Below are 22,500 nucleotides of genomic sequence, written 5' to 3' on the forward strand. Positions count from 1 at the left end.
GACACCACAAGCACGCCTTCTCCTCGTACTTCCGCCTCACGCGGGAACACGGACGCTCTAAATACTTCGAATTCCAATGCCAGTATATTGTAAACCACGGGTTCTTTAATGCTAGCGGGTCGTCGCGACCCTAGTTAACATCATGGTGCACGTCTCGTGACGGGTGTCACGGCGTAGTTAAATGTATGCGATACATTTCTCAAATATAAGCGCTCAGTCATCTGTACATCATGGTAGGTTCCCACGACGTGCAATATGCGTTCAACTTATCAATGTTCATGTGTCCTGCAGTTCACATTATGACGCGCAGTTAGCTGCGGTCTTCATCGATCCATGAGCCGAGTGATCCACTGCCGAGGGTGACTAACTTGCGTAAGCCGCCGCTGTGCGCGTATACCCGTTCCCCGTAGGGAGGAGCAAGCCGCCGCTTAGAGACGAAGCATAAAGTGTCCTCATTCCACATAGGGCAAGCTGGATTAATCCATTTTACCCAGGACGGCCGAAGCGGCGTGGACCAGGGGAGAACTGAACCTTATACTTCACACCACAGTAAGTCTACGTGTCCTCTTCCACATAGGGCAAGCTAGAACTAACTATCTTACCCAGGACTGCCGAAGCAGCGTGGACCAGGGGAGGAACACACTTTTCATGGAAACGTAAGGCATCCATGACTGCCATAACGTAAGCCGCCGCTGTGCGCGTATACCCGTTCCCCGTAGGGAGGAGCAAGCCGCCGCTTAGAGACGAAGCATAAAGTGTCCTCATTCCACATAGGGCAAGCTGGATGAATCCATTTTACCCAGGACGGCCGAAGCGGCGTGGACCAGGGGAGAACTGAACTTTATACTTCACACCACAGTAAGTCTACGTGTCCTCTTCCACATAGGGCAAGCTAGAACTAACTATCTTACCCAGGACTGCCGAAGCAGCGTGGACCAGGGGAGGAACACACTTTTCATAGAAACGTAAGGCATCCATGACTGCCATAGTGCGTAAGCCGCCGCTGTGCGCGTAAACCCGTTCCCCGTAGGGAGGAGTCAAGCCGCCGCTTAGAGACGAAGTATTAAGTGTCCTCTTCCACATAGGGCAAGCTAGAATGAACTATCTTACCCAGGACCGCCGAAGCAGCGTGGACCAGGGGAGAACTGAACTTTATACTTCACACCACAGTATTGAGTAATGTGCCCTCTTCCACATAGGGCAAGCTGGAATGTTCCATTTTACCCAGGACGGCCGAAGCGGCGTGGACCAGTGGAGGACTACACAATCATGAGGTTTGATATCGACTTGTGTGTTTCAATAGGGTACCGATGGTATGTTTTGAACCGATTTGATTTAGCCATTCTGAAGTCATCACTTGGTTGAAGCGCTGAACTAGGGAGGCATCGTTTACATATATATTGGTTTTCGCATGCTCTACTAGGTTAATGTCATGAGGTTGGCTATCGAGCATGCCCAAGTGATGACTTGATTGTGTGCTTGCTTGAATTCTTCACATTTCATACCATCGGTTAGTTGTCGAATCATTCCTCGATCATAACCTTCGTTCTTGGTTCATGTATGCTCTCTTCCACATAGGGCAAGCTAGAATTAACTATCTTACCCAGGACCGCCGAAGCAGCGTGGACCAGGGGAGAACTATACTTTGTCTTGTATGCCCTCTTCCACATAGGGCAAGCTAGAATTAACTATCTTACCCAGGACCGCCGAAGCAGCGTGGACCAGAGGAGGACTATACTTTGTTCATAACACCACAGTATTGAGTAATGTGCCCTCTTCCACATAGGGCAAGCTAGAATGAACTATCTTACCCAGGACCGCCGCAGCGGCGTGGACCAGTGGAGGACTACACAATTAAGAGGTTTGATATCGACTTGTGTGTTTCAATAGGGTACCGATGGTATGTTTTGAACCGATTTGATTTAGCCATTCTGAAGTCATCACTTGGTTGAAGCGCTGAACTAGGGAGGCATCGTTTACATTACTTGTATATATATTGGGTTTCGCATGCTCTACTAGGTTAATGTCATAGGGTTGGCTATCGAGCATGCCCAAGTGATGACTTGATTGTGTGCTTGCTTGAATTCTTCACATTTCATACCATCGGTTAGTTGTCGAATCATTCCTCGATCATAACCTTCGTTCTTGGTTCATGTATGCTCTCTTCCACATAGGGCAAGCTAGAATTAACTATCTTACCCAGGACCGCCGAAGCAGCGTGGACCAGGGGAGAACTATACTTTGTCTTGTATGCCCTCTTCCACATAGGGCAAGCTAGAATTAACTATCTTACCCAGGACTGCAAAGCAGCGTGGACCAGTGGAGGACTATACTTTGTTCATTACACCACAGTATTAAGTATGGTGTCCTCTTCCACCATAGGGCAAGCTAGAACTAACTATCTTACCCAGGACCGCCGAAGCAGTGTGGACCAGGGGAGGACTATACTTTATACTTCACACACTAGCCATACTGAAGTCATCACTTGGTTGAAGCGCTGAACTACGGCGGGGTAATCGTTTACAGGTTATAATCATATAGCTGCATGCTCATTAGTAGATAATGGAATATTGTATGGCAATATGAGCATGCCCAAGTGATGACTTTGTTTCAAGCTCAACAGGTAGGGTATTGAGTCCTCTTCCACATAGGGCAAGCTAGAATGAACTATCTTACCCAGGACCGCCGGAGCAGCGTGGACCAGTGGAGGACTCTATACTTTATACTTCACACCACAGTATTGAGTACGACTTGCATAAAGCCCCTAATGAGAACCACGAGGGCTCTCTCAATGTAGAACCACGAGGGCTCTAGTACCGATTCTCTCGGTACGGCTTGGTCCGTGTTCCTTTATGCTTGTACTCTAAGTATTAAGTATTGTGTCCTCTTCCACATAGGGCAAGCTAGAACTAACTATCTTACCCAGGACCGCCGAAGCAGTGTGGACCAGGGGAGGACTATACTTTATACTTCACACACTAGCCATACTGAAGTCATCACTTGGTGGGGGTGAACTACGGCGGTATCTATCGTTTTGGTTCGGTCTATATAGGGTCGCTTGCATGCTCATTCGAATATAATGTAATTGTGTATGGCAATATGAGCATGCCCAAGTGATGACTTTGTTTCAAGCTCAACAGGTAGGGTATTGAGTCCTCTTCCACATAGGGCAAGCTAGAATGAACTATCTTACCCAGGACCGCCGGAGCAGCGTGGACCAGTGGAGGACTCTATACTTTATACTTCACACCACAGTATTGAGTACTTCTTGCATAAAGCCCCTAATGAGAACCACGAGGGCTCTCTCAATGTAGAACCACAAGGGCTCTAGTACCGATTCTCTCGGTACGGCTTGGTCCGTGTTCCTTTATGCTTGTACTCTTAGAAAGTCTCAACCCGGAGGTCTTGACTTTGATTGTCATAGTTGGACTACGACGGGGTATCCGACTCATCGAATACCCCAGAAGCACACCATCTTTCGGGTAGGCGGTACGCGTACCTCCGGACGCGGAAGTCTCAACCCGGAGGTCTTGACTTTGATTGTCATAGTTGGACTACGACGGGGTATCCGACTCATCGAATACCCCAGAAGCACACCATCTTTCGGGTAGGCGGTACGCGTACCTCCGGACGCGGAAAGTCTCAACCCGGAGGTCTTGACTTTGGTTGTCATAGTTGGACTATGACGGGGCATCCGACCATTGCTGATCGAACACCCCTGTTACACCATCTTTCGGATAGGCGGTGCGCGACACCACCGACGCGGAAAGTCTCAACCCGGAGGTCTTGACTTTGTATTGTTGGATAGTCCTCTTCCACTATAGGGCAAGCTGGAAATATTCCATTTTACCCAGGACTGCCGAGGCAGCGTGGACCAGGGGAGAACTTCACGGAATCTTCAGGCATCCATGATTGCCATAGTGCGTAAGCCGCCGCTGTGCGCGTCAACTCGTTCCCCGTGAGGAGGAGTCTAGCCGCCGCTAAAAGACGAAGCATTAAGTGTCCTCATTCCACTATAGGGCAAGCTAGAATTAACTATCTTACCCAGGACCGCCGAAGCAGCGTGGACCAGGCGAGGACTATACTTTATACTTCACACCACAGTATTGAGTACTTCTTGCATAAAGCCCCTAATGAGAACCACGAGGGCTCTCTCAATGTAGAACCACGAGGGCTCTAGTACCGATTCTCTCGGTACGGCTTGGTCCGTGTTCCTTTATGCTTGTACTCGCGGAAAGTCTCAACCCGGAGGTCTTGACTTTGATTGTCATAGTTGGACTACGACGGGGCATCCGACCATTGCTGACCGAACACCCCTGATTCATCATCTTTCGGATAGGAGGTGCGCCCACCTCCGACGCGGAAGTCTCAACCCGGAGGTTCGGACTTAGAGTTTTTCCCATTTAAAAGTTTTTCTCTTAGCCATACTGAAGTCATCACTTGGTGAACGATTGAACTAGGGCGGGTTAATCGTTTATAGGTATCATGTGGTTTGCATGCTCTCTTAGGTTAAGGTCATGTGGTTGGCTATCGAGCATGCCCAAGTGATGACTTTGTTTCACGCTTGCTTGATTTCTTCATGATTCCCTGTTATATAGTGTAATCATTCGAGAACAGGGAATCTTTGGTTTTGCTCAACAGGTATTGGATGTCAACTTGGTATCTAGATCGCATTAAGTCTCAACCCTTAGGTTCGGACTTGTATAGTGACATCTTGTTACGGTCTTGAGTCTCAACCCGCAGGTTCGGACTACTTAGTGTTTGATCGAATATAATATGGCAACTTGTGCCTAAGTCTCAACCCGCAGGTTCGGACTTCTGTTTATTTGGCCAATGTATGTATAAGGCAACTTGTGCCTAAGTCTCAACCCGCAGGTTCGGACTTGTGTATTTGTTCGAAGTCATGTATAAGGCAACGTGTGCCTAAGTCTCAACCCGCAGGTTCGGACTTGTTAGTGTTTCGTCAAGTTTCATATGGCAACTTGTGCCTAAGTCTCAACCCGCAGGTTCGGACTTGTGTATTTGTTCGAAGTCATGTATAAGGCAACTTGTGCCTAAGTCTCAACCCGCAGGTTCGGACTTGTGTATTTGTTCGAAGTCATGTATAAGGCAACGTGTGCCTAAGTCTCAACCCGCAGGTTCGGACTTGTTAGTGTTTCGTCAACTTTCATATGGCAACTTGTGCCTGAGTCTCAACCCGCAGGTTCGGACTTGTGTATTTGTTCGAAGTCATGTATAAGGCAACTTGTGCCTAAGTCTCAACCCGCAGGTTCGGACTTGTGTATTTGTTAGAAGTCATGTATAAGGCAACGTGTGCCTAAGTCTCAACCCGCAGGTTCGGACTTGTTAGTGTTTCGTCAACTTTCATATGGCAACTTGTGCCTGAGTCTCAACCCGCAGGTTCGGACTTCTATAGTGTTTCGTCAATTATCATATGGCAACTTGTGCCGAAGTCTCAACCCGCAGGTTCGGACTTCTGGAAGGATCACTTGGCCACTAATGATCCTTCCGCAGGTTCACCTACGGAAACCTTGTTACGACTTTTACTTCCTCTAAATCATCAAGTTCGGTCAACTTCGATAAAGCAGACGCGGTTCACGAGGATCCAGCGAACGATCATCTCCAAAGACCTCACTAAATAATCCATCGGTAGTAGCGACGGGCGGTGTGTACAAAGGGCAGGGACGTATTCAACGCTGGCTGATGACCAGCACTTACTAGAAGTTCCGAGTTCATATGGACCATTGCAATCCATAATCCCTACTAAGTGAGTATTTGAGTGATTTCCCGTTCCTCTCGGAATAGGAGACACGCTGCTACCCACATTGTAGCACGCGTGTAGCCCAGAACATCTAAGGGCATCACGGACCTGTTATCGCTCGATCTCATTTTGCTAAACACAAATTGTCCTGCTAAGCAGCGTACCGTAAGTGCACTTGCGCACACGAACAGCGAAGGTGTCAGGTCATACTCCACCGAAAGGTCCTAACCCGTTCCAATCGGCATCGACGCATTAACGCTGACTGCGTTCTAGTTAGCATATGTGAGTCACGTTCGTTATCGGAATTAACCAGACAAATCAATCCACGAACTAAGAACGGCCATGCACCACTACCCTTAAATTTGAGAAAGAGCTATTAATCTGTCTCACCTCCATAAGTTCGGACCTGGTAAGTTTTCCCGTGTTGAGTCAAATTGAACCGCAAGCTCCATTTCATTGTGGTGCCCTTCCGTCAATTCCTTTAAGTTTCAACTTTGCAACCATACTTCCCCCGGAACCTGACTTTGGTTTCCCGGAAGCTACTGAGAGCACCTGGTTGTAGCGTCTCCCAATTGCTAGTTGGCATCGTTTACGGTTAGAACTAGGGCGGTATCTAATCGCCTTCGATCCTCTAACTTTCGTTCTTGATTAAAGAAAGCATCCTTGACAAATGCCTTCGCTTTAGTTAGTCTTACGACGGTCTACGAATTTCACCTCTCGCGCCGTAATACTAGTGTCCCCAACTACTTCTGTTAATCATTACCTCCGGTCTGAGTACAAACCAATGAAAGATTAGACCAAGGTCGTATTCCATTATTCCATGCAAGATTATTCTAGGGCGTTTGGGCACCCTGCTTTAAGCACTCTAATTTGTTCAAGGTAAACGTGAGCGGTCGAGCTCTATGTTACACTTGCACCCGTTGAAGGGCACACCATGACACAGACTTGGTGCCCTACCACACCATTGAGTCGCAACCAGATTCCGACTTGGCCCGCCGACCACGGGTTGACCGGGTCGGCGGAGCCGGACTGTGTTGGACAAGTATCAACTTCGAACGTTTTAACCGCAACAATTTTAATATACGCTAGTGGAGCTGGAATTACCGCGGCTGCTGGCACCAGACTTGCCCTCCACTTGATCCTCGTAGAAGGATTTATGCTCTACTCATTCCAATTATGAAACATCATTAAAGAGTTTCATATTGTTATTTCTCGTCACTACCTCCCCGTCCCGGGATTGGGTAATTTACGCGCCTGCTGCCTTCCTTGGATGTGGTAGCCATTTCTCAGGCTCCCTCTCCGGAATCGAACCCTGATTCCCCGTTACCCGTTGCAACCATGGTAGTCCTCTATACTACCATCCATAGTTGATAGGGCAGATATTTGCGAGATCTGTCGTCGGTGCGAGACCATACGATCAGCATCATTATCCAGACTTCAACTCAATGACACGGAGAACCCGCGATTGGTTTGACTAATAAGTGCACCAGTTCCCGCGAGGGTCCTGGCATGTTGCATGTATTAGCTCTAGATTTTCCACAGTTATCCAAGTAACTAGGTTGATGATCTCGTAAATTATAGCTGTTATACTGAGCCTTATGCGGTTTCACATTAAATCTGTTTGTACTTAGACATGCATGGCTTAACCTTTGAGACGAGCGTATATTACTGGTAGGATCAACCAGAATTCCGACTTTGCGTTCGAATGTTCATTGTCCCATTGCACCCGGAGGAGCAAACACCACGTTCTATATGTTGTCAAGTCCGGTAGCACACGGGAGGCGAGCCCCCGTGCGAACCTCATTGCCCTCGTATCACACACACCCGATGCACCGGACAGGCACTTGAGCGGCATTCGACTCCGCTAAGCGCTCGTGCGCCCGATTGTGCATGCGCTGACGGGGCCTTCATACCCCTACCACAGCGACCTTATGCCAAACTTCCATGAATACTTAGGTGAGCTGACAAGGGCCTTCATTTCCCTACCATCAACTAAAGGACACGCTAGGCGCGTCCGATCATTGCAACTGCGGGGCTTTCATACCCCAATCACCACAGTACGCAATTCACCAGAGTTTAATCACAACCCCCCCGGACATGGCACACTATTAACTTGCAACAAAACTTAGTGTGTGCCGGGCACATCGGTTCCACAAAATCATTCCCGATGTACCCCAATTGGGGTTGCGAACGCATTCACGGTCCTCTGACACACCCAACCAAGCGTGGATACTACATACCTCAAACACCCAGTACACTAACAGACAAATCAATATATGGTTGCTTTCCCCCAGACATTTGCCAATCACTTGGCACCCGGACAGGAACTCGCTCCTGATTGCGCCAATGCCACCCATTTGCCAAGAGCGAGTTCTGTATGTAGATTTCATTTGGAAAGACAACCGTGTACTGGATATTCTATCCGACGATTACAGATGACGAGTACGAGACTCGACTACACTCACGGATAATACATTTTGGGTCGAGATTGCTTTCGGGGTTTTCGATTGGTCTTGCGCTTGTAAACGTATAACTTTGACTTGTGGTAACCTCGGTATGTTAGTCGATCACGTGGTTGTGAACTGGTAAGGGTGAGCAATCTGTTCACTTGCACTCTGGGTAGGAATAGGTGAGCGCTATAGGTTAAGATCATTGTATGGTTCCATCGTGATGACTTTCGCTAGATAGTAGGATGTTTGGATAGTTATAACGTTTTTGGCCATTTGTTCATAGTGTTCAGTCCATTGAGGAATTCGATTGGTCTTTGCTTCACACACGTGGTCGATCACTTGGATGTGAACTAGGGTGAGAATAAGGTGTTCACTAGTGCTCTTAGGTTTTGGATCAGTACTGAGCACTTGATTGGTTTCGCATAATATGTATCCATAGTGATGACTCTTTCCAGCTTAAGATTTCGTTACCGGTTTCGAATCCTCCCCACGTTCGCTTTTACTTGGTTAGGTTTTCGAGTGTAGATTTGAAAGCAATCTCATGTATGTATCCCATCTGATATAAGCCACTGACAGTTCATGTCACCTCGTTCAACTCTCGCTGGGTCACAGAAGTATGTTACTGCGCCCATTATCCCTACTCGGATAGGTTCGGTTCGTTCGTTTTATACTACGGTGAGTAAACTCAATTTGTGCATCGCATAGCCATGGAAAGCAAGCTTTCGCGGGCCTCTTCGACTGTTTTGATACGAGCTGTGCCCGTGATGCTTGTCATCCCAGGATACTAGACCCCTTTGGACGACCGCATGACCATCAGAAAGTAAATTCCACGTTCGATTTGGGGTGTGAACCCCGAACATAAAGTCTTTGTGTAGAACCACGAGGGCTCTATAGTACCGATTCTCTCGGTACGCTTGGTCCGTGTTCCTTTATGTTCGTACTCTTGTGAATAAGATTCACGTTCGTTTTGGGATATTTGCTACTGTCACCGTTTGAGTACTATGGGGCTTGAACCCCTAACATAAAGTCTTTGTGTAGAACCACGAGGGTTCTATAGTACCGATTCTCTCGGTACGCTTGGTCCGTGTTCCTTTATGTTCGTACTCTTGTGTGTATAATATTCATGTTCGGTTTGGGATATTTGCTACTTTCACCAGGGTCCCGTTCTTCATACAAGTCTGCCTTGCTAATGTGGTAACTTTATAGTGTAGTTCTGACATCCCAATTTTGGGACTTAGCCGATTTTTCGTATATTTCCATATGACCCATAGGGTCCCTTTCTTCATACAAGCTTGCCTAGGGCGATCGGTCAAAACTTGTCTTACTATTCGATTGGTCTTCGCACTTTCACCCTAGGCAGTTCGCCGAGGTCTGTCTTCTTGAGGAGGCCAAAACCCGAAATAAGGAGGTTCGGCCGACCCTGAAACCTCCCCTGTCTAAACTACACTAACCCGATTTTTCAGGGTCCTCAGCGCCATACAACTTTGCCTAGGTCACTTGTACTCTTGACTTAGGCCATCTGACTTGGTCCGTGTTTCTTCCTAGGGTTCACCTAGGTACTTTGCCTTGCTTGATGTGGTAACTTTTTAGTGTAGTTCAGACATCCCAATTTTGGGACTTAGCCGATTTTTCATGTATTTCCATATGACCCATAGGGTCCCTTTCTTCATACAAGCTTGCCTAGGGCGATCGGTCAAAACTTGTCTTACTATTCGATTGGTCTTCGCACTTTCACCCTAGGCAGTTCGCCTAGGTCTGTCTTCTTGAGGAGGCCAAAACCCGAAATAAGGAGGTCCAGCCGACCCTGAAACCTCCCCTGTCTTAACTACACTAACCCGATTTTTCATGGTCCTTAGCGCCATACAACTTTGCCTAGGTCACTTGTACTCTTGACTTAGGCCATCTGACTTGGTCCGTGTTTCTTCCTAGGGTTCACCTAGGTACTTTGCCTTGCTTGATGTGGTAACTTTTTAGTGTAGTTCAGACATCCCAATTTCGGGACTTAGCCGATTTTTCGTATATTTCCATATGACCCATAGGGTCCCTTTCTTCATACAAGCTTGCCTAGGGCGATCGGTCAAAACTTGTCTTACTATTCGATTGGTCTTCGCACTTTCACCCTAGGCACTTTGCCTAGGTCTGTCTTCTTGAGGAGGCCAAAACCCGAAATAAGGAGGTTCAGCCGACCCAGAAACCTCCCCTGTCTGAACTACACTAACCCGATTTTTCAGGGTCCTCAGCGCCATACAACTTTGCCTAGGTCACTTGTACTCTTGACTTAGGCCATCTGACTTGGTCCGTGTTTCTTCCTAGGGTTCACCTAGGTACTTTGCCTTGCTTGATGTGGTAACTTTTTAGTGTAGTTCAGACATCCCAATTTTGGGACTTAGCCGATTTTTCATGTATTTCCATATGACCCATAGGGTCCCTTTCTTCATACAAGCTTGCCTAGGGCGATCGGTCAAAACTTGTCTTACTATTCGATTGGTCTTCGCACTTTCACCCTAGGCAGTTTGCCTAGGTCTGTCTTCTTGAGGAGGCCAAAACCCGAAATAAGGAGGTTCAGCCGACCCAGAAACCTCCCCTGTCTGAACTACACTAACCCGATTTTTCAGGGTCCTCAGCGCCATACAACTTTGCCTAGGTCACTTGTACTCTTGACTTAGGCCATCTGACTTGGTCCGTGTTTCTTCCTAGGGTTCACCTAGGTACTTTGCCTTGCTTGATGTGGTAACTTTTTAGTGTAGTTCAGACATCCCAATTTTGGGACTTAGCCGATTTTTCATGTATTTCCATATGACCCATAGGGTCCCTTTCTTCATACAAGCTTGCCTAGGGCGATCGGTCAAAACTTGTCTTACTATTCGATTGGTCTTCGCACTTTCACCCTAGGCAGTTTGCCTAGGTGTAGCTTCTTGAGGAGGTCAAAACCCAAAATAAGGAGGTTCAGCCGACCCAAAAACCTCCCCTGTCTAAACTACACTAACCAGATTTTTCAGGGTCCTCACCGTCATACAACTTTGCCTAGGTCACTTGTTCTCTTGACTTAGGCCATCTGACTTGGTCCGTGTTTCTTGCTAGGGTTCACCTAGGTACTTTGCCTTGCTTGATGTGGTAACTTTTTAGTGTAGTTCAGACATCCCAATTTTGGGACTTAGCCGATTTTTCATGTATTTCCATATGACCCATAGGGTCCCTTTCTTCATACAAGCTTGCCTAGGGCGATCGGTCAAAACTTGTCTTACTATTCGATTGGTCTTCGCACTTTCACCCTAGGCAGTTTGCCTAGGTGTAGCTTCTTGAGGAGGTCAAAACCCAAAATAAGGAGGTTCAGCCGACCCAAAAACCTCCCCTGTCTAAACTACACTAACCAGATTTTTCAGGGTCCTCACCGTCATACAACTTTGCCTAGGTCACTTGCACTCTTGACTTAGGCCATCTGACTTGGTCCGTGTTTCTTGCTAGGGTTCACCTAGGTAGTTTGCCTTGCTTGATGTGGTAACTTTTTAGTGTAGTTCTGACATCCCAATTTTGGGACTTAGCCGATTTTTCATGTATTTCCATATGACCCTTAGGGTCCCTTTCTTCATACAAGCTTGCCTAGGGCGATCGGTCAAAACTTGTCTTACTATTCGATTGGTCTTCGCACTTTCACCCTAGGCAGTTTGCCTAGGTGTAGCTTCTTGATGAGGCCAAAACCCAAAATAAGGGGGTTCGGCCGACCCAAAAACCTACCCTGTCTAAACTACACTAACCAGATTTTTCAGGGTCCTCAGCGCCATACAACTTTGCCTAGGTCACTTGTTCTATTGACTTAGGCCATCTGACTTGGTCCGTGTTTCTTCCTAGGGTTCACCTAGGTACTTTGCCTTGCTTGGTGTGGTAACTTTTTAGTGTAGTTCTGACATCCCCATTTTGGGACTTAGCCGATTTTTCGTAAAATACCATATGACCCATCAGGGTCCTTTGCTTCATATAAGTTTGCCTTGCTTGGTATGGTAACATTTGAGTGTAGTTCTGACATCATCATTTTGGGACTTAGCCGATTTTTCGTAAAATACCATATGACCCATATGGGTCCTTTGCTTCATATAAGTTTGCCTTGCTTGGTGTGGTAACTTTTTAGTGTAGTTCTGACATCCCCATTTTGGGACTTAGCCGATTTTTCGTAAAATACCATATGACCCATCAGGGTCCTTGCCTTCATATAAGTTTGCCTTGCTTGGTGTGGTAACATTTGAGTGTAGTTCTGACATCCCCATTTTGGGACTTAGCCGATTTTTCGATCAATACCATATGACCCATCAGGGTCCTTTGCTTCATATAAGTTTGCCTTGCTTGGTGTGGTAACATTTGAGTGTAGTTCTGACATCATCATTTTGGGACTTAGCCGATTTTTCGTAAAATACCATATGACCCATCAGGGTCCTTGCCTTCATATAAGTTTGCCTTGCTTGGTGTGGTAACTTTTTAGTGTAGTTCTGACATCCCCATTTTGGGACTTAGCCGATTTTTCGTAAAATACCATATGACCCATCAGGGTCCTTTGCTTCATATAAGTTTGCCTTGCTTGGTGTGGTAACATTTGAGTGTAGTTCTGACATCATCATTTTGGGACTTAGCCGATTTTTCGTAAAATACCATATGACCCATATGGGTCCTTTGCTTCATATAAGTTTGCCTTGCTTGGTGTGGTAACATTTGAGTGTAGTTCTGACATCATCATTTTGGAACTTAGCCGATTTTTCGTAAAATACCATATGACCCATATGAGGGTCCTTTCCTTCATATAAGTTTGCCTTGCTTGATGTGGTAACATTTGAGTGTAGTTCAGACATCCCCATTTTGGGACTTAGCCGATTTTTCGATCCATACCATATGACCCATCAGGGTCCTTGCCTTCATATAAGTTTGCCTTGCTTGGTGTGGTAACATTTTAGTGTAGTTCTGACATCACCATTTTGGGACTTAGCCGATTTTTCGTAAAATACCATATGACCCATCAGGGTCCTTGCCTTCATATAAGTTTGCCTTGCTTGATGTGGTAACCTTTGAGTGTAGTTCTGACATCATCATTTTGGGACTTAGCCGATTTTTCGATCCATACCATATGACCCATCAGGGTCCTTGCCTTCATATAAGTTTGCCTTGCTTGGTGTGGTAACACATGAGTGTAGTTCTGACATCCCCATTTTGGGACTTAGCCGATTTTTCGTAAAATACCATATGACCCATCAGGGTCCTTTCCTTCATATAAGTTTGCCTTGCTTGGTGTGGTAACACATGAGTGTAGTTCTGACATCATCATTTTGGGACTTAGCCGATTTTTCGTAAAATACCATATGACCCATCAGGGTCCTTTGCTTCATATAAGTTTGCCTTGCTTGGTGTGGTAACATTTGAGTGTAGTTCTGACATCCCCATTTTGGGACTTAGCCGATTTTTCGATCAATACCATATGACCCATCAGGGTCCTTTGCTTCATATAAGTTTGCCTTGCTTGATGTGGTAACACATGAGTGTAGTTCTGACATCCCCATTTTGGGACTTAGCCGATTTTTCGATCCATCCCATATGACCCATCAGGGTCCTTTTTCTTCATATAAGTTTCCCAAGACTTAGTGCTTTTTTCCTTTGGACACCAATATCACCCTTGCGGGTATCTTTGATCTTCTCACTTTGTATTGGCCGAATGTAGGTCTTGCCATGCCAAACATATAATTGTTCTACACCAAGTCTCTATCTCGTACCGCCAGCTCGGTACATTCGATTAACCTGCCCTTAAGGCACCCGGGACTTAGCCATTTTTTCACATTTTTCATGATTTTGAGGCAACTTTTCTCGACTTTGTCACCTTATATCAACAAGATCCTTTCCCTTTAGCGCTTCACTCTGTTCGTATGATATTTAGCGCTGACTATCACCTTTCTGTCGCTGAGCTCAACTTCTTATTCGGTGCCATAGAGCCAGAGATATTTGGTGTATGCTGTTATAAGGGAAGTTTGTCACTTTTTCAAAGGCCCACTTTGGGACGCCCATATCTCACCTTCAGGTATCTTCGATCTTCTTGTCGTCTATGGACGAAACTTAGGCCTTGTCTTGGCCAACTTATAAATGTTCTACGGCCAAGCCGTATCTCTTACCGCCAGCCCGGTATTCATGGACTTAGTTGGATTTTCGCCTCTCGTGGTAACAATTTCAGACTTTGACTCACAATAACACCCGAACGGTCACATGCTAGCGCTTTGCTTGGTAGGAATTATAGTTAGCGCTACCTTTTCTCTTTCCATCGATACCTTGTTCGTCCCATTCCATGCCATACAGCCGAAGTTATGATGTTTCCCGTTTTCCATATCATGTGGAGCTTATGCTCTGGGAAAACCATCTAACACCTGTACCACCCTTTTGGGTACCACCGATCTCGACACTATGTTCGGGCCAAATATAGGTTATAACATGCCCAACTTATAATTGTTCTACACCAAGTCTCTATCTCTTACCGCCTGCTCGGTATTTTACTCGTAAGTCCAAATTTCACAACTTGTACTTTTTGGCCCAATGTACTCGAGTTTCAATTTTGGTAACATTTTTCGACTTTGACGCTTAATAACTTCCAAATCATGCTAGTTAGCGCTTTGCTTTCATCTAGTCGTATCTAGCGCTGGGTGTTACCTTTCCAAAACATATCCTAGCTTAACAATCCATGCCATACAGCCGGAGCTATATGGTGCACAAGTCAAATCCATTTTAGCCATGTTTCATTTTTGCCAATTTTTGACCACTCGTATCACCCTTCCAGAGTGGTCCGATCTTCTCGCTTTCTATGGCCGACTTTTAGGTCTCGTAGAGGCAAACTTATAAGTATTCTACGTCAACCCGCTATCTCTTACCGCCTGCTCGGTATTCTTGGTCTTGTGTGATTTTTGGCCATTTTGGTATTATTTTTCCACTTTGTCGCTTAATAACTCAGTTTTGCTCAACACTTAGCGCTTCGGTTGTTTGGGATTATAGTTAGCGATCGGTTCGACCTTTCCAACACTGATCTTAGCTTGTCGATCCGTTCCATACAGCCTGAGTTATTCGCGATACCGTGTTTCAATCCATTTCTCAAGTCTCGTTTTGGTCCAACTTTGAACCAGCCATATCACCCTGATGGGTACCTCCGATCTTCTCGCTCTATATTGGCCAAAGTTAGGTCTTGTGGTAACGTACTTATGATTGTTCTACGCCGTGTTCGTAGCTCTTATCGTTCGCCCTCTATTTTCGATCATAAGGTGAATTTTCGCCTCTAAACCACCATTTTTCACCTTTGCCCTCTAATATGACCGACTTGCTCAACACCTAGCGCTTCGCTTGGTAGGACACATAGCTAGCGCTTGTCAAGACCTTTCCAACGCATATCCAAGCTTTCCGATCCGAGCCATACAGCCTGAGCTATAGGCGATACCGTTTTTCCCATTTTCTTGGTCACATGCACTTTAGGGTACCCCTTTTTGCCTTTGACCCTTAATACCTCCTCCGGGTCACTAGTAGGCGCTTAGCTTGGTAGGAAACATAGCTAGAGCAGGCCTTCACCTTTCCAAAACTGCCGAAAGTGTACCGATCCGACATCTAGAACCAAAGTTATGGTCATTCCCATCATGCTCTACTTTCATGGTCAACCTCCACCAAGCACACCTAGGTTGGACCAACTTTCACCAACTCATCTCGAACCCCAAATTTGCTTCGACCTACTAGGTTTCCCTAGCAAAGTGGCCAAAACATCCATTACAACACGACTGGTCTTTCTGGTGGTCGACCTAGGCGACTTTGTTCGACGACCACCACCCCATGGAACTAAAAGACGTCCCTTGATACGGACCACCGATACATTTTCCGGCCTGTCTAAACTACACTCATCGAAATTTTTTTGGGTCCCCACCGTCATACAAGTTTCCCTAGGTCAAGTTTTTCTTCCGGATCGGCCGCGGACCTCACTTTTCATTATCTAGGGAGGCCATAGGGCCCCAAAAGGGGTTTTTTAAAATTTTCGACACTTTCGACTTTGGTCGGATTTTTTCCGATTTTGGTCCGACCTAGGGACTTGGTGGTCCAAGGAGCCTCGGGACCAAACTTTTTTCTCAGGGGTCCCTACCTCCATACAACTTTGCCTAGGTAAATTTTTTGTTCCAAATCGACCGCGGATTTCACTTTTCAATATCTGGGGCTCGTGTAGAGTCCGAATATGAGGTTTTCTCATTTTTCGACATTTTCGACTTTTTTCGACTTTTTTCGGGTTTTTCGACCTAGGGGTCCGCCGAACAAATTTTGGGTCAAAAATTTTTATTGAACTAGTCGAAAGTACGCAAAAAGATAAGACTTTTTGCCGAAGACACCATGCCCCGGAACCGACTCCTTCCCCTTCAAAATTGGGGACAAACGTGATTTTTGAAACTTTTCCTTAGGGAGCCCAAGACTTAGAAAATTTTCAAATTCTCGATTTTTCGATTGCGAGCTAGCGCTTTGCGGTCTTCGGCAATGTTGTAGATCTCGACGAGATAAGACTTTTTGGTAAAGGGACATTTTGCCCTCCGACCCCTCCTTCCCCCCGCAAATCGCCCCCCAAAGTGCAATTTTTGCATTTTCACCTCTTTGCACGCACTGTTCGGCCCAAATGACCCCTTTCTATGGGTCTGAGCGCTTTGCGGTCTTCGGCAAACTTTTAGAGCGTACCAAGCCCTAATTATAATTGTTCTACACCACCTTCGTACCTCTTCATCCCTGGCCGCTATTCGCGTACCAAGGTAATTTTTGTTCATTTTGTCAACATTTTTCATCTTTGACTGCTTATATCGGCCTTGCCATGAACCGATAGCGCTTCGCTGTGTTCTAACGTAAGTTAGTACTACTCAATACCTTTCCAAATCATGTCTTAGATTGTCATTTGCTTGCTTACAGCCGGAGCTATGAGCGATACCGTAAAAAGTACCGAAACTTGGAAAAATCCTTGGATCGCCCATATCCCCCCTTTGGGGACCAGATATCGAAAAAAGTTCTTATTCAAAAAGTTGCGCCTTAACGTGTTCTAGTTATGCCTAGAACATTTCACTTCGCTAGCTGGCCTGAAACTTAGCCGTAATTGGGATTTTAGGGTGTTCATGGAGGGCCCATTTCCTGCGACTTGGTATCTTTTGGGCCCTATGTTTCTCTAATATCTCCACAAGTTTTCCAGATAGCTTTCTCATACTTTCAGGGTGCCTAGAGCACCTCAAGACCTTTCCAACGCTATGCCGTTCGCCTCGCTCGGACATCTACAGCCGAAGTTATTCGAGGTACACGGTACCTTACCCTGTTTTCTCAGTACTTGGTCGAAAATTTCGATCAGCCATATGACCGACTTGGACAACCCTGAGCGGGTTGGCCCCATATAACTAAACTTTTGTCTCTTGTAGGCAAACTTATAAATGTTCTACGTCAACTCGCTATCTCGTACCGCCTTGACGGTATACTTGGTCCAAGGGCCATTTCCAGCGACTTGGTCGCAATTTCGCTCTAAGTTTCGCTAATACCTTCGTCCGTGGACATGGTGATTTTTTGTTCGTATTTTTCCTTGATAGTCCCACTCAAGACTATTCCATACCAGAGCCAAGCGTCCCGCTAAGTGCCATACAGCCTGAGCAGTAATTCATGAAAGGTACCTCTACCAGTTTTTGCCATACTTGGGTACAAACTTTGTATCGCCCATATCTCCACTTTGGAGGCCAGCCAGCACCTTTGCCCCATATACTTTTTTCTTGGTCATACCATGCACTAAATATAATTGTTCTACGCCAACTTGCTATCTCTTCTCTAACTTGCCGTTATTCTTGGTCCAAGTCCCATTTCATTCGTTTTCGGACCCATTTTGCTATATGTTTCACTAATAGCTTCGGCCATGGACAAGCTGATATTCTGTTTGTATTTTTGCTTGATAGTCCCACTCAAGACCATTCCAAAACACACCGCAACTTGTCGCTCGGTGGCAAACTGACCGAGTTATAATTCATGAAAGATACCTCAACTTGGTACACCATGTGGTCGGCCCAAACCATATACCGACCAAACGACCGACTTGGAGCACCCTGACCGGGTTGCCCCCATATAATGAAAGTTGCGTCTCGACACGCCCAACTTATGAATATTCTACGCCAAGTCGCTATCTCTTACCGGTAAGCCGGTATTCACCTTCCAAGGGTGATTTTGGTCAAGTGCCATTTCCTGCGACTTGGTCCCCGAATTGGACCATCATCACCTAATATCTCCGTGGTCTTTCAACTCAGCCTCATAAAACTTTCAGGGTAGATAGGTCTCCCCAAGACCTTTCCAACGGTGAGCCGTTTGCCTCGCTCGGCCATCTACAGCCGAAGTTATTAATGGTACTTGGTACCTTACCCTGTTTTTTCCATACTTGTTCGTACTTGGGTACAAACTTTGGATCGCCCATATCTCCACTTTGGAGGCTAGCTAGCACCTTGGCCCCATATACTTTTTTGTTGGTCATGCCATGCACCAAATATAATTGTTCTACGCCAACTTGCTATCTCTTCTCCAACTTGCCGTTATTCTTGGTCCAATTCCCATTTCATTCGTTTTTGGACCCATTTTGCTATATGTTTCACTAATAGCTTCGGCCATGGACAAGCTGATTTTCGATTGGTATTTTTCCTTGATAGTCCCACTCAAGACCATTCCAAAACACACCGCAGCTTGTCGCTCGGTGGCAAACTGACCAAGTTATAATTCATGAAAGGTACCTCAACTTGGCACACCACGTGGTCGGCCCAAACCATAAACCAACCAAACGACCGACTTGGAGCACCCTGACCGGGTTGGCCCCATATAATAAAAGTTGCGTCTCTACACGCCCAACTTATGAATATTCTACGCCAAGTCGCTATCTCTTACCGGTAAGCCGGTATTCACCTTCCAAGGGTGATTTTGGTCAAGCGCCATTTCCTGCGACTTGGTCCCCGAATTGGACCATCATCACCTAATATCTCCGTGGTCTTTCAACTCAGCCTCATGAAACTTTCAGGGTAGATAGGTCTCCCCAAGACCTTTCCAACGGTGAGCCGTTTGCCTCGCTCGGCCATCTACAGCCGAAGTTATTAATGGTACTTGGTACCTTACCCTGTTTTTTCCATACTTGTTCGTACTTGGGTACAAACTTTGGATCGCCCATATCTCCACTTTGGAGGCCAGCCAGCACCTTGGCCCTATATACTTTTTTGTTGGTGATACCATGCACCAAATATAATTGTTCTACGCAAGCTTGCTATCTCTTCTCCAACTTGCGGTTATTCATGACTCAAGTCCCATTTCCATAGTTTTTGGTACCAATTTGCTCTATGTTTCGCTAATAGCTTCGCCCAAGGACTTTGTGATTTTTTGTTCGCATTTTTCCTAAATAGTCCCACTCAAGACTATTCCAAATCACACCTTAGCTTGTCGCTCAGTGCCATACAGCCAGAGTTTTAATTCATGAAAGGTACATCACCTTGGTACACCACGTGGTCGGTCCAAACCATCAACCAACCATATGACCGACTTCGAGTCGAGCTAGCGGCTAGGCTCAATATAATGAAATGCGTGTCTTGATGCGGGCTACTGACGGTCTGAACAATGTAGCTCGCTAGCTCGTCTCTAAACTTGTGTTTTGGTCGAATATTGGGTGTTCATGTACCACTTCGGGTAACATGGACTTTGGTGCAACTTTACCACTTGTGCACTTAATAACTTCCCGGTCATTCAAGTCTTTGCCTTTATACTTTCAGGGTAGTTAGGTCTCGTCGAGACCTTTCCATACATATGCCAAACTCATCGATCGGACATCTATAGCCCGAGTTATTCGCGGTACACCGTACCTTACCCTGTTTTTTCCTCAATTGGGTACAAACCTTGGAACACCCATATCGCCCCTTTAGAGACTAGCTGGCACGTTGGCCTCATATAATGATAAGTGCACCTCAACTAGGGCTACTGACGGTCAGAACATTTCAACTTGCTAGCTCGGGCCCACACTTGTGTTTTTCTCGAATATATGGTTCAAGTGTGCCACTTTGGGCACTTTTGGACATTTTGTCCCCACACAACTTTCTTGCCTTGGTAGATAGGGTCTTGTGGTCTTGGGCAAAAAGATGCACCAAGATAAAGTCTAACTTTCGTTCTTGTACCGCAAAGCGCTATCTCAAACACCCGAGGAGATAGAAAGTGATTATGTTCGGTATATCGGTCTTCCATGGCCTACTATGGTAAACCCCTGCAGGTATGCAACCGAAGGTGCTTGGTACATGTATTTGGTGCAATATCGGTGCAAAGTAGGTGTTTCCTTGATCGGGCTATAACTTTCTTGGTTGATGTTGGATTGCTTTGCGGTCTTCGGGGGATAGTTAGGGAACATGTTGGCCAACATTTCCTTATTCCTCAGCCTGGCCGTACCTCTTACCGTCTAGGCGGTATACATGCTCTAAGTTGGAACTTGTGTTCCTTTGGGTAACTTCTCTGACTTTGACGCTTAATAACTTTCGTTCATATGCAGTCTAAGCTCTGCAACTCTCAGGAAAGCTAGTACTACTCATTTCCTTTCCATATCAGTCTTTGGCTTGTCGATCCGATGTCTACAGCCTTACTTATTCACGTTCCCTGTGAAGGTAGGTTTTTGCCCATTTTCCAGTTCATGTGGTAACATTCCCAGACTTTGCCGGCTTTCTCTTCATGTGGTAACTTGCTTGCTTGTGTGGTAACTTGATAGTGTATGTCTGACAGACCCAATCTGGGACTTAGCCGATTTTTCTCTTCATATCATATGGATCCATCACTAGGCCATCTTGCTTGCTTGTGTGGTAACTTGGAAGTGTATTTCTGACAGACCCAATCTGGGACTTAGCCGATTTTTCTCTTCATATTATATGGATCCATCACTAGGCCATCTTGCTTGCTTGTGTGGTAACTTGGAAGTGTATTTCTGACAGACCCAATCTGGGACTTAGCCGATTTTTCTCTTCATATCATATGGATCCATCACTAGGCCATCTTGCTTGCTTGTGTGGTAACTTGGAAGTGTATTTCTGACAGACCCAATCTGGGACTTAGCCGATTTTTCTCTTCATATTATATGGATCCTGGACTTAGCCGATTTTTCTCTTCATATCATATGGATCCATCACTAGACCATCTTGCTTGCTTGTGTGGTAACTTGGAAGTGTATTTCTGACAGACCCAATCTGGGACTTAGCCAATTTTTCTCTTCATGTCATATGGATCCTTCACACGGCCTTCTTGCTTGCTTGTGTGGTAACTTGAAAGTGTATGTCTGACAGACCCAATCTGGGACTTAGCCGATTTTTCTCATCATATTATATGGATCCTGGACTTAGCCGATTTTTAGGTTATTATATATGGATCCTGGACTTAGCCGATTTTTCTCTTCATATAATATGGATCCTGGACTTAGCCGATTATTAGGTTATTATATATGGATCCTGGACTTAGCCGATTTTCTCTTCATATAATACGGATCCTGGACTTAGCCGATTATTAGGTTATTATATATGGATCCTGGACTTAGCCGATATTTCTCTTCATATGATATGGATCCTGGACTTAGCCAATTTTTCTCTTCATGTGGTAACGTATGCCAATCGCTCACAAGTCATGGGATAAGGGTACTTGTGTTCTTCCATCTTCTAAGTCCCGCACGGGGACATCGTGATCGCCCCAAGTCCGGAATAGCGCCAAGTCAAGCCCCACGGTGGCCGTGCAGGACCTGTTAGCGGCGGCCCCACTGACAGCACTAATCCGGACTTAGAAATTATATCTTTCTAATCGAACACCACACACGCAACACCACCATACCACCATCTCCTTGCAAGTACCTAAGTACCCGCAACTCCATGGTGAAGGCAATGTCACTCCATCACCAACCTCTTTGCACTGCAAGCACTTGCGTACCCACAACACTCCGAAGAAGGCAACGGCGCGCGATGCTCGACTCCACACACCACACCACACCACACCACCGATGGCCAGCCAGCCAGCCAGCCCAACTAAGGGCTAACCCACCAACCAACCACCAATGGCCTAGGCCAGCCGGATCCCACCTTCAAGTCCAAGCACAGCCAAGTGCAAGTACCGCCAAGTGTTCACCAACCAACCATCACACCAGGTCAGCCGGCCAGTACCCACCTTCAAGTGCCATTACCCTCGGGTGCAAGCCCAATCAAGTGTTAACCAACCAACCCGGCCAAGGCAGCCAACAGGCCGGCACCCTAC

General features: G+C 46.1%; 1 non-coding gene across 1 annotated transcript; it reads right to left on the bottom strand.

Moving 5' to 3' along the window:
- Window positions 1-207: 207 nt before the first annotated feature.
- LOC131292365 (5.8S ribosomal RNA) lies at window positions 208-362 on the bottom strand. The gene has a single exon (XR_009190015.1). It is a non-coding gene; the product is annotated as a 5.8S ribosomal RNA (ribosomal RNA).
- Window positions 363-22,500: the final 22,138 nt, after the last annotated feature.

Source organism: Anopheles ziemanni (genome assembly GCF_943734765.1).
Source record: "Anopheles ziemanni chromosome X unlocalized genomic scaffold, idAnoZiCoDA_A2_x.2 X_unloc_51, whole genome shotgun sequence".
NCBI classification, from domain to species: Eukaryota; Metazoa; Arthropoda; class Insecta; order Diptera; family Culicidae; genus Anopheles; species Anopheles ziemanni.